This window comes from Acomys minous (genome assembly GCF_964271855.1).
Source record: "Acomys minous genome assembly, chromosome: 8".
In the NCBI taxonomy this organism is placed as follows: Eukaryota; Metazoa; Chordata; class Mammalia; order Rodentia; family Muridae; genus Acomys; species Acomys minous.
The window spans coordinates 13,802,623-13,809,092 of record NC_140489.1 but is presented as its reverse complement, the minus strand read 5'-3'; the positions used below and the strand labels follow the sequence as shown (position 1 = coordinate 13,809,092).

At 48.1% G+C, this 6,470-nt stretch overlaps 1 protein-coding gene across 5 annotated transcripts in view; it reads left to right on the top strand.

The window, feature by feature from the left end:
• Positions 1–3,860: 3,860 nt before the first annotated feature.
• Positions 3,861–6,470, top strand: part of VRK1 (VRK serine/threonine kinase 1) — a 70,013-nt gene continuing 67,403 nt past the window's right edge. Inside the window, exon 1 of one of the 5 annotated variants that reach the window (XM_084793692.1) lies at positions 3,861–3,970. The gene's annotated coding sequence lies outside the window, so the exon portion shown is untranslated. The other 4 variants (XM_084793690.1, XM_084793691.1, XM_084793695.1 and 1 more) reach the window with 4 other exon arrangements.

Below are 6,470 nucleotides of genomic sequence, written 5' to 3'. Positions count from 1 at the left end.
AAGCATTTGCTCACATCAGACCCACAGTCAGGGAGCGGAGAGCAGTGAGTGCTTGTTGCAGCTCAGCCCCTGTCCTCCACACTTAGACAGTCCAGGCCCCGGCCAGGGAATGGTGCCACCCACAGTGGATGGGCCTTCCCACTTCAGTTAAGGCAATCAAGGCAGTCCCATACCATCATGCCCTGAGGGCCCTCCCCCAGCCTATTCTACATCCTATTACTAGACAGTTGAGATTAACATGGTGGCTTTGAAGCTTGTCTAATTATCTAGACACTGGGGTCCTATATCATCTGCCTTGCAGGATTATATGAGATCATTTTTCCAGAAAGCAATGAATTTTCATAAAACCATGTTTATTGGTATTTGTGCATGGACCTGGCTCTCCCACCAGATCTTAAGTGTATTGGGACAGTATGCCTGACAAGGAGATGTTCAGAAGTCAAGGTACTGGGTGGGTACCAACCAGGGCTAGAAACGCCTACATCATGCTCTGCTCCTTGCTTCCCACTCATCTCCCTCCTTACCAGATGCAGCATTTTCCCGCGTTACTGTAATTAATAAGGGTACCCAGGGCCTTTGTTCCAGATGGATCAAAGCCCTTCCCAAGCTTTACCTCATTCTCTCTCCTCGGTCTGGGAGAGGCAAATTGCTAGTTAGCTGAGGATGACTGGTCTCACTCCACAGATGAAAACATGGACTCGAGAACTGACTCTTGGGAGGAGTGAGCACCTGGTGGCGCCCTGCCAGGGAAGCGTCACTTCCTAATGACCACATTGGTCGCTTGAGTTTCTCAGGTGGAGTTTCCACCAGGAGGGAAGATGGTGCCAACCTCTACTCTTTCCCCCCAAAACATCTCCTATGGATGACTTCTTCAAGTCTCTGTGTAGGGTTGCCAGGCCTTGAGGGGCTCTCAGGACTGAAAAAGGCCACTCTGGGCCCTGGCTATGTGGCAAGTCAATGCAGATTCTACCCACTAGATTGTAGTCAGTCTTGCTTGCTGGGAACTTGTTCACACTGCCTAACCTGCTTGATCCTTCATGGCCCCTGCGCTATGGGTCTCATGACTTAGCTTGGCCCTGTTCTGTTCACAGCTCTATCACCAGGCTGAAAGGGTTTGTCTATAGGAACTGCCTCTGTGTTCTGAGGCTGTGTATAAAGTAGTCCTGAGAGGAGCACCCAAAAGCAGATTCAGAGAACATGAATCCCTTGAATCAGAAGATATGAAAAACGTAATTCCTAAACTGGGTGTGGTGGCGCATGCCTTTATTCCCAGCACTTGGGAGGCAGAGGCAGGCGGATCTCTGTGAGTTCGAGGCCAGCCTGGTCTACAAAGTGTGTCCAGGACAGCCAAGGCTACACAGAGAGAAACCCTGTCTCGGTGGGGGGTGGGAGGGAAGAAAAACATAATTCCTGCCTAATGCAGGGCTTCCTTAAGTATTAATTGAGAACTTTGGTGAATACTCTAAGCCCTGGTTCACAGTAAATGTTTGAAAATGTTAGGACTGTAGAGGTTGGTTTTTTTGTTTTGTTTTGATTTTTTTTGAGACAGGGTCTCACTGTGTACCTCTGGTTGTCTAAGAGTTCACTATGTAGATCGGGCTGGCCTTGAACTCACAGAGATCCATCTGCCTCTGCCTCCCAGAGTGCAGGGATTAAAGGCGTGTGCCACCAGACCCAGCTCTCAGAGTATTACACTCCCAAACTCAATTCTTAGTTTCAGAAGCTCAGCAGGCTAGGACTGATGACTGGTCTTGCCATGCCTGTTCTCCACACCAACCTATCAACTCATAGAATGCACTGAAGGTGTCCTATGTCCCAGGAGTTGCATCCTAACTGGTAGCATTTCAGACAGGCTGTCACCATGACAGCAGCTTGGACTGGTCTCCTGCTATGCTGTGCACTGGTAGGACTTCTCATCATGCGTGGGTGGTGTTGAAGGTGTTGGCAACAGCCTTGGAGCATAGCTGCCACAAAGTAGCACTTAACTGAGAGCCATCCGAGAGTGCCAGAGCCATGAGCTCTGGGATACATTCTGTCCCCACTTTGGAACAATCCAGGCACTGTTGCTGACTTAACTGTGCTTTAAGGTCAGCCAATTGTCAAGCCAGTGTGAAAGCAGGGACCTTTCTCCTGCACGCCTATGGTGAGCTTAGGGGAACACGGTCATACTGTGACAAGTCAAGCCCGCTCCAAGCACGCATGTGTGTACATGTTTGTGCACGCCGAATGACTTTCACTCAAAGCATGCTGACCACCGACAGAGTCTTGCTGTGGGACTTCACACTCAGGAGATGTGTGAATCTTGAAGCCTCTTGGCTGACAAACATTCATCAAGAGCTCACCTTGTGCCTGTGTTTCCATCGGGGTGTGTACAGAAAGCAGATGCCATGAGAGGGTTTATATTCGACGAGGCTGTTTAGAAAGGTGTGGGGCATGGAGCCACACAGGATGGAGCAGTGACTTCTGGCTCAGAGGCAGCTATTATGTTATAAGTTCCAGCAATGGCATGGTCACAATGGCATGCTCTTCCACATTGTGGGAAGCCCGGTGGGGGTGGGGTTAAGGGGGCAGTGGCCTTCAGCTAAGGGACTTACCTGCTTGAATGTGTCTTTGCTGGGAAGAAATCGGAAGAAACACCACCTTCTTTGTTTTATTTGTTTGTTTGCTTGTTGTTTTTGTTGTTGTTGTTGTTTTTTGGTTTTTTGGTTTTTTTTTGTTTATAGACAGGGTTTCCTGTGTTATAGCCCTGGCTATCCTGGAACTCACTCTGTAGACCAAGCTGGCCTTGAATTCACCGAGAGATCCACCTGCCTCTGCCTCCCGAGTGCTGGGATTAAAGGCGTGCACCACCACACCTGGCTCGAAACACCACTTTCTTTAGCTGACATTTCTTTTCTTTCTTTTTTTTTTTCTTCAATGTTCAGGGTCCCCTCCCTCCCCCCCAGATCAAACTTCATAAATGCCTGGGAGAAGAGAGACATGCAGGGCAATTGCTTTGTGGGGCAGCTAAATAGGGCCAGCAGGCGAGCGAGGGAAGAAGCAGCTGTGAGTACCTGGAGCAGCAAACTCAAGACAAGAAGATCAATGTTAAACTGCACACTGGGCAACGACTCAGATTTTGTGGGGACTAAAGTTCATATAATGTTTTAGGATCCACTTTAAGAAACAACATAGGCCAGGAGCGGTGACACACACTTTTAACTCAGCACTTGGGAGTTGGAGGCAGGTAGATCTCTGGGAGTTCCAGGCCAGCCTGGTCTACATAGTGAGTTTTAGGACAGCTAGAGTTACATAGTGAGACCCTGTCTTAAAAACAAAGCAAAGCAAAGCAAAACAAAACCTTTAAATTGGTAAAACAGTGCAGTTAATAGGAACACCGAAAGCCTTTCCCAGGGCTCCAGAAGACGCAGATCCAAAATGCAGTTTGAAGCCCGTGCTTACAGCCTTTAGGATGACAGAGACTGTGAAACAAAGCAAACTGGCATTAGAGAATTGCAGCCTAATACTGAGGAGGATTAAGTAAACACCGAGACGGGCTTCGGAAATTTGAAAAAAGTCTCTTTGTCTAATCGTTTAATAAATCAACCTACAGTGAGCGTTGGTAATATTTATTTCGGTTCTTATGACTTTGAGAGCCACAGAACCTCCTAAGACAACAGCTAAGTCCCAGCAGCTGTAAACCACACTTCCCAGAAGCCCTCGGGCTCAGAGGACTCCGGGCTTTCTCCGAGGCTCAAAGACTACAATTCCCAGTTTGGAGCGAGAACAAGGACTACAACTCCCGGCATGCCCGCAGAGGTGGCGGGGGAAGCGCGACCTTCCTCTCGCCCCGCCTCTCCCGTCGCTCGCAGCCAATGGGAAGGCGCAGTACTGCAGGGTGTGGAGAGGACAGTGCTGTGGGCAAGTTGCGAGTCGAGGAAAGCGGCGGGAAGTTCGTACTACGCTGTGGACGGCGGGTTGGCCGCTCTAGGTAGGGAGCCCGGGGCTGGCGGCGGGACGTTTGGTAGGGCTTCGCTTCAGAGCGGCGTTTGGTCGTCCGCCGCGGCTGAGTTGGGCCTGCCCGGGAACCCTCGCTTCCCAACCGGCTCGCGGAGCTGCCGGAAGCCCGGTTCTAGAAGGCCGCCCGAAGCCCGGCTCGGGCCAGAGCAGCAGACAAGGGGTGACAGGTACCAGGTGCGGCCGAGCCTATCTCTTCCTTAGGAGCGTTGCGATGAGGCGTGGGGTGCACCCGCGGGGGGCCAGCTTCTCGCCCTTTCCCCCGCATTGCTTCTGTGATCTCTACCGCGGGAGCCCTATTTCTCGGTCTTCAAAAGCAAACTTAGGTTTTCTCCAGAGCCAAAGGTTTAGACCGTTTCCAGTCCAAATAGCCGTAGGTGTAAAACTTGGGCCATAGTCTTTGAGAAATGTGGAGAGAGAGACAGACACGCTAATCCCGATGAAGTTACTCGTTTTTTTAAAAATTGTCTTTGAAGTTAACCATTCTTTATGTGTGTAATCTTCCATTCCCTCCCCCATTGCTCTTGGCACAATTTGGAAAGAGGATTTTGCCATTGGGAAGGAGGTGTTTATTTATTTATTTATTTATTTTTTTGTTTTTGTTTTTTCGAGACAGGGTTTCTCTGTGTAGCCTTGGCTGTCCTGGACTCACTTTGTAGACCAGGCTGGCCTCGAACTCACAGCGATCCGCCTGCCTCTGCCTCCCGAGTGCTGGGATTAAAGGCGTGCGCCACCACGCCCGGCTGCGGAAGGAGGTGTTTAAACTTAGGGGATCCTTGTAGAGCTTTTATTAATGCCACCCTCTCTTTAAAAAAACAAAAACAAAAACAAAAACTGGAATTGGCCATCTGTTGAGTCTGGAATTCAAAACAGTGAAAAAGAAATATAGAACAGAACTTATTTTTTAAGAGTTTAGGAGAAAAGCATCTCAGTGTGTGTGTGTGTGTGTGTGTGTGTGTGTGTGTGTGTGTGTGAGAGAGAGAGAGAGAGAGAGAGAGAGAGAGAGAGAGAGAGAGAGAGAGAGAGAGAGAGAGAGAGAAATGCTGATCATAATGTTTGGGGAAATTTAATTTACAATTATGATTGGCATTAGCTTTCTGGGCAGTTAAGATAATGCTCATCTACCTGGAGAAAGGCATGTAGGTTGACATCACTTAATAATGGCTTTCCCTGTTGTGCTACCACAGATGGCAGGCACTGCGACTCAGCATTTCTGACAGAGGCGATGCTAACACAGTAACATGGGTTGAGTTGGATAACAAGTGCGGGTTAGGATTAGGGATTCGGTACTGCGCTAGTATCCAATACACATATCACTTTGATCACTGGAGGGGCCGCTGCTAAGGCTTGCCATTGCAGGGATGATGAGAGTCTATTTGTTAAGCAAATGAGATGATGGTGTGGATGCGCTAAGCAGGGAGCCTGGCATCTAATAACTTCCCGAGTGCCCAGGGAATGGTTATATGGAAAGCTTACGCTGAGCCTTACTCAAGTACGTGCGTGTGTGTATTTTAAAAATAACAGCAGTGCGTCTAAAATGTTGACAGATCCTAAAATTAAATTTCTTACAGGAAATAGGCCAGCTTTTCTTAATTTTGAGAACTAATGTGAAATAAGTGAATGTCCCAGATGTCTAGAAAAGACAAAGATTTAATTTTGACTGTTTTCCCGTAATAGACATACTACAACTAGGATTTGATTTGGAAAATAAAACCTTACAATATTATTGATTTTAAAAAACAAACACATTTGCAAGTGGGATTTACCTCACATCAAATCCAGAAGGGTGACTCCTTAAGTTTATGCAAATGAGCAAAGGCTCTTGTCTCTAAGCGGCAGGCAGTGAGCCTGCTGGGAATTGAAGTGCTGTTGTCTTGTGATTGTGAAATGTGGCTGCTGAGGAGGTTGGTCTGGATGGTAACTGGATGGGCTTGGAGCAGGTTTTAGACTGGTAGGGCAGTTTGGATGCTTGTCAAGGGTTTGCTTGTTTTTGTTTTTCAAGACAGGGTCTCTGTGTAGCCTTGGCAGTCCTGGACTTGCTTTGTAGACCAGGCTGGCCTCGAACTCAGCGATCTGCCTGCCTCCCAAGTGCTGGGATTAAAGTGCATGTGCTGACACCGCCTGGCTGTTTGTTGTATTTTCAACAGGGTCTCACTATGTAGTCCTGGCTGTCCTGGAACTCTCAATGTAGACAGGTTTTCTCTGTATAACAGCTCTAGCTGTACTCGAATTTGCTCTGTAGACCAGGCTGGCCTCGAACTCACAGAGATCCACTTGCCTCTGCTTCCGAGTGCTTGGATTAAAGGTGTGCACCACCACTGCCTGACATTACTGCCATTCTTTAATAAGCTTAAGAATTTCTTTAGGTGCAGCATGCTTGTCAACTTGGGAACATTAATGTTGTGAGTCACATTTAGTCTTAGTAAGGTAGTTTTGAGTTACTAAATAACAAATGTTTGGACATAGATGTCAGA